This window comes from Amia ocellicauda, unplaced genomic scaffold, assembly GCF_036373705.1.
Source record: "Amia ocellicauda isolate fAmiCal2 unplaced genomic scaffold, fAmiCal2.hap1 HAP1_SCAFFOLD_64, whole genome shotgun sequence".
Lineage (NCBI taxonomy): Eukaryota > Metazoa > Chordata > Actinopteri > Amiiformes > Amiidae > Amia > Amia ocellicauda.
The window spans coordinates 470,001-480,000 of NW_027102994.1; the positions used below are offsets into that span (position 1 = coordinate 470,001).

At 43.0% G+C, this 10,000-nt stretch overlaps 6 non-coding genes and 2 pseudogenes across 6 annotated transcripts; all 8 read left to right on the forward strand.

Annotated features, from left to right (window-relative positions):
• The first annotated feature begins 916 nt into the window (after positions 1 to 916).
• On the forward strand, positions 917 to 1,035 carry LOC136740384 (5S ribosomal RNA). Its single transcript, XR_010813220.1, has one exon. It is a non-coding gene; the product is annotated as a 5S ribosomal RNA (ribosomal RNA).
• A 1,055-nt stretch (positions 1,036 to 2,090) lies between these two features.
• LOC136740732 (uncharacterized) lies at positions 2,091 to 2,199 on the forward strand (annotated as a pseudogene).
• Positions 2,200 to 3,254: 1,055 nt separating this feature from the next.
• Positions 3,255 to 3,373, forward strand: LOC136740613 (5S ribosomal RNA). The gene has a single exon (XR_010813439.1). It is a non-coding gene; the product is annotated as a 5S ribosomal RNA (ribosomal RNA).
• Positions 3,374 to 4,428: 1,055 nt separating this feature from the next.
• LOC136740615 (5S ribosomal RNA) lies at positions 4,429 to 4,547 on the forward strand. Its single transcript, XR_010813441.1, has one exon. It is a non-coding gene; the product is annotated as a 5S ribosomal RNA (ribosomal RNA).
• Positions 4,548 to 5,602: 1,055 nt separating this feature from the next.
• LOC136740616 (5S ribosomal RNA) lies at positions 5,603 to 5,721 on the forward strand. Its single transcript, XR_010813442.1, has one exon. It is a non-coding gene; the product is annotated as a 5S ribosomal RNA (ribosomal RNA).
• A 1,066-nt stretch (positions 5,722 to 6,787) lies between these two features.
• LOC136740761 (uncharacterized) lies at positions 6,788 to 6,896 on the forward strand (annotated as a pseudogene).
• A 1,055-nt stretch (positions 6,897 to 7,951) lies between these two features.
• On the forward strand, positions 7,952 to 8,070 carry LOC136740490 (5S ribosomal RNA). The gene has a single exon (XR_010813322.1). It is a non-coding gene; the product is annotated as a 5S ribosomal RNA (ribosomal RNA).
• A 1,055-nt stretch (positions 8,071 to 9,125) lies between these two features.
• On the forward strand, positions 9,126 to 9,244 carry LOC136740370 (5S ribosomal RNA). The gene has a single exon (XR_010813207.1). It is a non-coding gene; the product is annotated as a 5S ribosomal RNA (ribosomal RNA).
• Positions 9,245 to 10,000: the final 756 nt, after the last annotated feature.

Sequence of the window (10,000 nt, forward strand, 5' to 3'; positions counted from 1 at the left end):
TAGTAACTAGGGTACATTCGTAAATAAATTGAGCATCATGGCTAGAAGTGACTAAATGTTGCCTAATCTTTCTCATCGAGAAATGACACAATTACAGCAACACAAAAAGGAACTCCACCGGACAAAGTTCAGTGCTCACAAGGAGCCTCATTCAACACACACGGTTCCATTCCCATTCATGCAAAGCACGAAAGTGTAAAACTTGGGAACATACTTGAGAGCAAAGATCACATTCAATCTCATTCAAGGCACGGATGTGAATGCAACGGGATGAAATTACTGAAATGATGCCTGCCCTCGAACTGTGATGATGGACTACCCGACTCGCCAATAATATTGGGTTCTGGTGTATTGAAATACAGGAGCTGCTGGATTTGTGTGTTTTCTTACCCCCTCACCATAGTTTGTCAAATGTTTAAACAACTGAACTTATATTCAAGGTTTGTTTCTCTTCATATGTTTTACTGGTTTACATTTGTCTCAGCAACCTGTTGAATGATTCTTCTGCTTTCAAAACAAAATGACAACAGGATGAATGCACACACTTGAAAATACAATACATGCAATGTTATGCATCATAGTGATGCAACCTCCTTTCAGTTTCATACTGCATGTCAATTGAAATCCTTACTGAAATGCACACCTTCTCAAGATTGCGCTTGACTGGCGTGTCAGGCACTCAATTACAGCTGTTTTATCAAGACAATGTGTTCGTTTTGTAAAATATAGTTCCGGTCTGGTGTGGCACCCCAGCTAACGCACAACGTTGCCACAACGTTTCGTGTTAGCAGGGACTGTCTGCAGCGTGCTGGTGTGTCCCGGACTTTAGAGTAGAGAGACAGTTCAACAGCAAGTATGAGTGGCAGAAACGGATATTGCCTTCCCTTTAAGTAGAGGGTCAGGGACAGCCTCCCTGGCTTACGGCCATACTAGTCTGAATACGCCCGATCTCGTCCGATCTCGGAAGCTAAGCAGGCTCGGGCCTGGTCAGTACTTGGATGGGAGACCACCTGGGAATACCAGGTGCTGTAAGCTTTTGCATCTTTTACACACCAGAGGGCGACAAATCACGAGTTTTAACTTTGGATACACGCAATTTCATCATTATTTCAGATTTGACTTCCCCAAATACACAGGCATACAATTGATCTTGTTCTCCAACGTAAACGGTCCCTAGTAACTAGGGTACATTCGTAAATAAATTGAGCATCATGGCTAGAAGTGACTAAATGTTGCCTAATCTTTCTCATCGAGAAATGACACAATTACAGCAACACAAAAAGGAACTCCACCGGACAAAGTTCAGTGCTCACAAGGAGCCTCATTCAACACACACGGTTCCATTCCCATTCATGCAAAGCACGAAAGTGTAAAACTTGGGAACATACTTGAGAGCAAAGATCACATTCAATCTCATTCAAGGCACGGATGTGAATGCAACGGGATGAAATTACTGAAATGATGCCTGCCCTCGAACTGTGATGATGGACTACCCGACTCGCCAATAATATTGGGTTCTGGTGTATTGAAATACAGGAGCTGCTGGATTTGTGTGTTTTCTTACCCCCTCACCATAGTTTGTCAAATGTTTAAACAACTGAACTTATATTCAAGGTTTATTTCTCTTCATATGTTTTACTGGTTTACATTTGTCTCAGCAACCTGTTGAATGATTCTTCTGCTTTCAAAACAAAATGACAACAGGATGAATGCACACACTTGAAAATACAATACATGCAATGTTATGCATCATAGTGATGCAACCTCCTTTCAGTTTCATACTGCATGTCAATTGAAATCCTTACTGAAATGCACACCTTCTCAAGATTGCGCTTGACTGGCGTGTCAGGCACTCAATTACAGCTGTATTATCAAGACAATGTGTTCGTTTTGTAAAATATAGTTCCGTTCTGGTGTGGCACCCCAGCTAACGCACAACGTTGCCACAACGTTTCGTGTTAGCAGGGACTGTCTGCGGCGCGCTGGTGTGTCCCGGACTTTAGAGTAGAGAGACAGTTCATTTGCAAGTATGAGCGGCAGAAACGGATATTGCCTTCCCTTTAAGTAGAGCGTCAGGGACAGCCTCCCTGGCTTACGGCCATACTAGCCTGAATACGCCCGATCTCGGAAGCTAAGCAGGCTCGGGCCTGGTCAGTACTTGGATGGGAGACCGCCTGGGAATACCAGGTGCTGTAAGCTTTTGCATCTTTTATACACCAGAGGGCGACAAATCACGAGTTTTAACTTTGGATACACGCAATTTCATCATTATTTCAGATTTGACTTCCCCAAATACACAGGCATACAATAGATCTTGTTCTCCAACGTAAACGGTCCCTAGTAACTAGGGTACATTCGTAAATAAATTGAGCATCATGGCTAGAAGTGACTAAATGTTGCCTAATCTTTCTCATCGAGAAATGACACAATTACACCAACACAAAAAGGAACTCCACCGGACAAAGTTCAGTGCTCACAAGGAGCCTCATTCAACACACACGGTTCCATTCCCATTCATGCAAAGCACGAAAGTGTAAAACTTGGGAACATACTTGAGAGCAAAGATCACATTCAATCTCATTCAAGGCACGGATGTGAATGCAACGGGATGAAATTACTGAAATGATGCCTGCCCTCGAACTGTGATGATGGACTACCCGACTCGCCAATAATATTGGGTTCTGGTGTATTGAAATACAGGAGCTGCTGGATTTGTGTGTTTTCTTACCCCCTCACCATAGTTTGTCAAATGTTTAAACAACTGAACTTATATTCAAGGTTTGTTTCTCTTCATATGTTTTACTGGTTTACATTTGTCTCAGCAACCTGTTGAATGATTCTTCTGCTTTCAAAACAAAATGACAACAGGATGAATGCACACACTTGAAAATACAATACATGCAATGTTATGCATCATAGTGATGCAACCTCCTTTCAGTTTCATACTGCATGTCAATTGAAATCCTTACTGAAATGCACACCTTCTCAAGATTGCGCTTGACTGCCGTGTCAGGCACTCAATTACAGCTGTATTATCAAGACAATGTGTTCGTTTTGTAAAATATAGTTCCGGTCTGGTGTGGCACCCCAGCTAACGCACAACGTTGCCACAACGTTTCGTGTTAGCAGGGACTGTCTGCAGCGTGCTGGTGTGTCCCGGACTTTAGAGTAGAGAGACAGTTCAACTGCAAGTATGAGTGGCAGAAACGGATATTGCCTTCCCTTTAAGTAGAGGGTCAGGGACAGCCTCCCTGACTTACGGTCATACTAGTCTGAATACGCCCGATCTCGTCCGATCTCGGAAGCTAAGCAGGTTCGGGCCTGGTTAGTACTTGGATGGGAGACCGCCTGGGAATACCAGGTGCTGTAAGCTTTTGCATCTTTTACACACCAGAGGGCGACAAATCACGAGTTTTAACTTTGGATACACGCAATTTCATCATTATTTCAGATTTGACTTCCCCAAATTCACAGGCATACAATAGATCTTGTTCTCCAACGTAAACGGTCCCTAGTAACTAGGGTACATTCGTAAATAAATTGAGCATCATGGCTAGAAGTGACTAAATGTTGCCTAATCTTTCTCATCGAGAAATGACACAATTACAGCAACACAAAAAGGAACTCCACCGGGAAATGTTCAGTGTTCACAAGGAGCCTCATTCAACACACACGGTTCCATTCCCATTCATGCAAAGCACGAAAGTGTAAAACTTGGGAACATACTTGAGAGCAAAGATCACATTCAATCTCATTCAAGGCACGGATGTGAATGCAACGGGATGAAATTACTGAAATGATGCCTGCCCTCGAACTGTGATGATGGACTACCCGACTCGCCAATAATATTGGGTTCTGGTGTATTGAAATACAGGAGCTGCTGGATTTGTGTGTTTTCTTACCCCCTCACCATAGTTTGTCAAATGTTTAAACAACTGAACTTATATTCAAGGTTTGTTTCTCTTCATATGTTTTACTGGTTTACATTTGTCTCAGCAACCTGTTGAATGATTCTTCTGCTTTCAAAACAAAATGACAACAGGATGAATGCACACACTTGAAAATATAATACATGCAATGTTATGCATCATAGTGATGCAACCTCCTTTCAGTTTCATACTGCATGTCAATTGAAATCCTTACTGAAATGCACACCTTCTCAAGATTGCGCTTGACTGGCGTGTCAGGCACTCAATTACAGCTGTTTTATCAAGACAATGTGTTCGTTTTGTAAAATATAGTTCCGGTCTGGTGTGGCACCCCAGCTAACGCACAACGTTGCCACAACGTTTCGTGTTAGCAGGGACTGTCTGCAGCGTGCTGGTGTGTCCCGGACTTTAGAGTAGAGAGACAGTTCAACTGCAAGTATGAGTGGCAGAAACGGATATTGCCTTCCCTTTAAGTAGAGGGTCAGGGACAGCCTCCCTGACTTACGGTCATACTAGTCTGAATACGCCCGATCTCGTCCGATCTCGGAAGCTAAGCAGGTTCGGGCCTGGTTAGTACTTGGATGGGAGACCGCCTGGGAATACCAGGTGCTGTAAGCTTTTGCATCTTTTATACACCAGAGGGCGACAAATCACGAGTTTTAACTTTGGATACACGCAATTTCATCATTATTTCAGATTTGACTTCCCCAAATACACAGGCATACAATAGATCTTGTTCTCCAACGTAAACGGTCCCTAGTAACTAGGGTACATTCGTAAATAAATTGAGCATCATGGCTAGAAGTGACTAAATGTTGCCTAATCTTTCTCATCGAGAAATGACACAATTACACCAACACAAAAAGGAACTCCACCGGACAAAGTTCAGTGCTCACAAGGAGCCTCATTCAACACACACGGTTCCATTCCCATTCATGCAAAGCACGAAAGTGTAAAACTTGGGAACATACTTGAGAGCAAAGATCACATTCAATCTCATTCAAGGCACGGATGTGAATGCAACGGGATGAAATTACTGAAATGATGCCTGCCCTCGAACTGTGATGATGGACTACCCGACTCGCCAATAATATTGGGTTCTGGTGTATTGAAATACAGGAGCTGCTGGATTTGTGTGTTTTCTTACCCCCTCACCATAGTTTGTCAAATGTTTAAACAACTGAACTTATATTCAAGGTTTGTTTCTCTTCATATGTTTTACTGGTTTACAATTGTCTCAGCAACCTGTTGAATGATTCTTCTGCTTTCAAAACAAAATGACAACAGGATGAATGCACACACTTGAAAATACAATACATGCAATGTTATGCATCATAGTGATGCAACCTCCTTTCAGTTTCATACTGCATGTCAATTGAAATCCTTACTGAAATGCACACCTTCTCAAGATTGCGCTTGACTGCCGTGTCAGGCACTCAATTACAGCTGTTTTATCAAGACAATGTGTTCGTTTTGTAAAATATAGTTCCGGTCTGGTGTGGCACCCCAGCTAACGCACAACGTTGCCACAACGTTTCGTGTTAGCAGGGACTGTCTGCAGCGTGCTGGTGTGTCCCGGACTTTAGAGTAGAGAGACAGTTCAACTGCAAGTATGAGTGGCAGAAACGGATATTGCCTTCCCTTTAAGTAGAGGGTCAGGGACAGCCTCCCTGACTTACGGTCATACTAGTCTGAATACGCCCGATCTCGTCCGATCTCGGAAGCTAAGCAGGTTCGGGCCTGGTTAGTACTTGGATGGGAGACCGCCTGGGAATACCAGGTGCTGTAAGCTTTTGCATCTTTTACACACCAGAGGGCGACAAATCACGAGTTTTAACTTTGGATACACGCAATTTCATCATTATTTCAGATTTGACTTCCCCAAATTCACAGGCATACAATAGATCTTGTTCTCCAACGTAAACGGTCCCTAGTAACTAGGGTACATTCGTAAATAAATTGAGCATCATGGCTAGAAGTGACTAAATGTTGCCTAATCTTTCTCATCGAGAAATGACACAATTACAGCAACACAAAAAGGAACTCCACCGGGAAATGTTCAGTGTTCACAAGGAGCCTCATTCAACACACACGGTTCCATTCCCATTCATGCAAAGCACGAAAGTGTAAAACTTGGGAACATACTTGAGAGCAAAGATCACATTCAATCTCATTCAAGGCACGGATGTGAATGCAACGGGATGAAATTACTGAAATGATGCCTGCCCTCGAACTGTGATGATGGACTACCCGACTCGCCAATAATATTGGGTTCTGGTGTATTGAAATACAGGAGCTGCTGGATTTGTGTGTTTTCTTACCCCCTCACCATAGTTTGTCAAATGTTTAAACAACTGAACTTATATTCAAGGTTTGTTTCTCTTCATATGTTTTACTGGTTTACATTTGTCTCAGCAACCTGTTGAATGATTCTTCTGCTTTCAAAACAAAATGACAACAGGATGAATGCACACACTTGAAAATATAATACATGCAATGTTATGCATCATAGTGATGCAACCTCCTTTCAGTTTCATACTGCATGTCAATTGAAATCCTTACTGAAATGCACACCTTCTCAAGATTGCGCTTGACTGGCGTGTCAGGCACTCAATTACAGCTGTTTTATCAAGACAATGTGTTCGTTTTGTAAAATATAGTTCCGGTCTGGTGTGGCACCCCAGCTAACGCACAACGTTGCCACAACGTTGCCACAACGTTTCGTGTTAGCAGGGACTGTCTGCGGCGCGCTGGTGTGTCCCGGACTTTAGAGTAGAGAGACAGTTCATTTGCAAGTATCAGCGGCAGAAACGGATATTGCCTTCCCTTTAAGTAGAGCGTCAGGTACAGCCTCCCTGGCTTACGGCCATACTAGCCTGAATACGCCCGATCTCGGAAGCTAAGCAGGCTCGGGCCTGGTCAGTACTTGGATGGGAGACCGCCTGGGATTACCAGGTGCTGTAAGCTTTTGCATCTTTTACACACCAGAGGGCGACAAATCACGAGTTTTAACTTTGGATACACGCAATTTCATCATTATTTCAGATTTGACTTCCCCAAATACACAGGCATACAATAGATCTTGTTCTCCAACGTAAACGGTCCCTAGTAACTAGGGTACATTCGTAAATAAATTGAGCATCATGGCTAGAAGTGACTAAATGTTGCCTAATCTTTCTCATCGAGAAATGACACAATTACAGCAACACAAAAAGGAACTCCACCGGACAAAGTTCAGTGCTCACAAGGAGCCTCATTCAACACACACGGTTCCATTCCCATTCATGCAAAGCACGAAAGTGTAAAACTTGGGAACATACTTGAGAGCAAAGATCACATTCAATCTCATTCAAGGCACGGATGTGAATGCAACGGGATGAAATTACTGAAATGATGCCTGCCCTCGAACTGTGATGATGGACTACCCGACTTGCCAATAATATTGGGTTCTGGTGTATTGAAATACAGGAGCTGCTGGATTTGTGTGTTTTCTTACCCCCTCACCATAGTTTGTCAAATGTTTAAACAACTGAACTTATATTCAAGGTTTGTTTCTCTTCATATGTTTTACTGGTTTACATTTGTCTCAGCAACCTGTTGAATGATTCTTCTGCTTTCAAAACAAAATGACAACAGGATGAATGCACACACTTGAAAATACAATACATGCAATGTTATGCATCATAGTGATGCAACCTCCTTTCAGTTTCATACTGCATGTCAATTGAAATCCTTACTGAAATGCACACCTTCTCAAGATTGCGCTTGACTGGCGTGTCAGGCACTCAATTACAGCTGTATTATCAAGACAATGTGTTCGTTTTGTAAAATATAGTTCCGGTCTGGTGTGGCACCCCAGCTAACGCACAACGTTGCCACAACGTTTCGTGTTAGCAGGGACTGTCTGCGGCGCGCTGGTGTGTCCCGGACTTTAGAGTAGAGAGACAGTTCAACTGCAAGTATGAGCGGCAGAAACGGATATTGCCTTCCCTTTAAGTAGAGCGTCAGGGACAGCCTCCCTGGCTTACGGCCATACTAGCCTGAATACGCCCGATCTCGTCCGATCTCGGAAGCTAAGCAGGCTCCGGCCTGGTCAGTACTTGGATGGGAGACCGCCTGGGAATACCAGGTGCTGTAAGCTTTTGCATCTTTTACACACCAGAGGGCGACAAATCACGAGTTTTAACTTTGGATACACGCAATTTCATCATTATTTCAGATTTGACTTCCCCAAATACACAGGCATACAATAGATCTTGTTCTCCAACGTAAACGGTCCCTAGTAACTAGGGTACATTCGTAAATAAATTGAGCATCATGGCTAGAAGTGACTAAATGTTGCCTAATCTTTCTCATCGAGAAATGACACAATTACAGCAACACAAAAAGGAACTCCACCGGACAAAGTTCAGTGCTCACAAGGAGCCTCATTCAACACACACGGTTCCATTCCCATTCATGCAAAGCACGAAAGTGTAAAACTTGGGAACATACTTGAGAGCAAAGATCACATTCAATCTCATTCAAGGCACGGATGTGAATGCAACGGGATGAAATTACTGAAATGATGCCTGCCCTCGAACTGTGATGATGGACTACCCGACTCGCCAATAATATTGGGTTCTGGTGTATTGAAATACAGGAGCTGCTGGATTTGTGTGTTTTCTTACCCCCTCACCATAGTTTGTCAAATGTTTAAACAACTGAACTTATATTCAAGGTTTGATTCTCTTCATATGTTTTACTGGTTTACATTTGTCTCAGCAACCTGTTGAATGATTCTTCTGCTTTCAAAACAAAATGACAACAGGATGAATGCACACACTTGAAAATACAATACATGCAATGTTATGCATCATAGTGATGCAACCTCCTTTCAGTTTCATACTGCATGTCAATTGAAATCCTTACTGAAATGCACACCTTCTCAAGATTGCGCTTGACTGGCGTGTCAGGCACTCAATTACAGCTGTTTTATCAAGACAATGTGTTCGTTTTGTAATATATAGTTCCGGTCTGGTGTGGCACCCCAGCTAACGCACAACGTTGCCACAATGTGGCATGTAAGCAGGGACTGTCTGCGGCGCGCTGGTGTGTCCCGGGCTTTAGAGTAGAGAGACAGTTCAACTGTAAGTATGAACGGCAGAAACGGATATTGCCTTCCCTTTAAGTAGAGCGTCAGGGACAGCCTCCCTGGCTTACGGCCATACTAGCCTGAATACGCCCGATCTCGTCTGATCTCGGAAGCTAAGCAGGCTCGGGCCTGGTCAGTACTTGGATGGGAGACCGCCTGGGAATACCAGGTGCTGTAAGCTTTTGCATCTTTTACACACCAGAGGGCGACAAATCACGAGTTTTAACTTTGGATACACGCAATTTCATCATTATTTCAGATTTGACTTCCCCAAATACACAGGCATCCAATAGATCTTGTTCTCCAACGTAAACGGTCCGTAGTAACTAGGGTACATTCGTAAATAAATTGAGCATCATGGCTAGAAGTGACTAAATGTTGCCTAATCTTTCTCATCGAGAAATGACACAATTACAGCAACACAAAAAGGAACTCCACCGGACAAAGTTCAGTGCTCACAAGGAGCCTCATTCAACACACACGGTTCCATTCCCATTCATGCAAAGCACGAAAGTGTAAAACTTGGGAACATACTTGAGAGCAAAGATCACATTCAATCTCATTCAAGGCACGGATGTGAATGCAACGGGATGAAATTACTGAAATGATGCCTGCCCTCGAACCCGGATGATGGACTACCCGACTCGCCAATAATATTGGGTTCTGGTGTATTGAAATACAGGAGCTGCTGGATTTGTGTGTTTTCTTACCCCCTCACCATAGTTTGTCAAATGTTTAAACAACTGAACTTATATTCAAGGTTTGTTTCTCTTCATATGTTTTACTGGTTTACATTTGTCTCAGCAACCTGTTGAATGATTCTTCTGCTTTCAAAACAAAATGACAACAGGATGAATGCACACACTTGAAAATACAATACATGCAATGTTATGCATCATAGTGATGCAACCTCCTTTCAGTTTCATACTGCATGTCA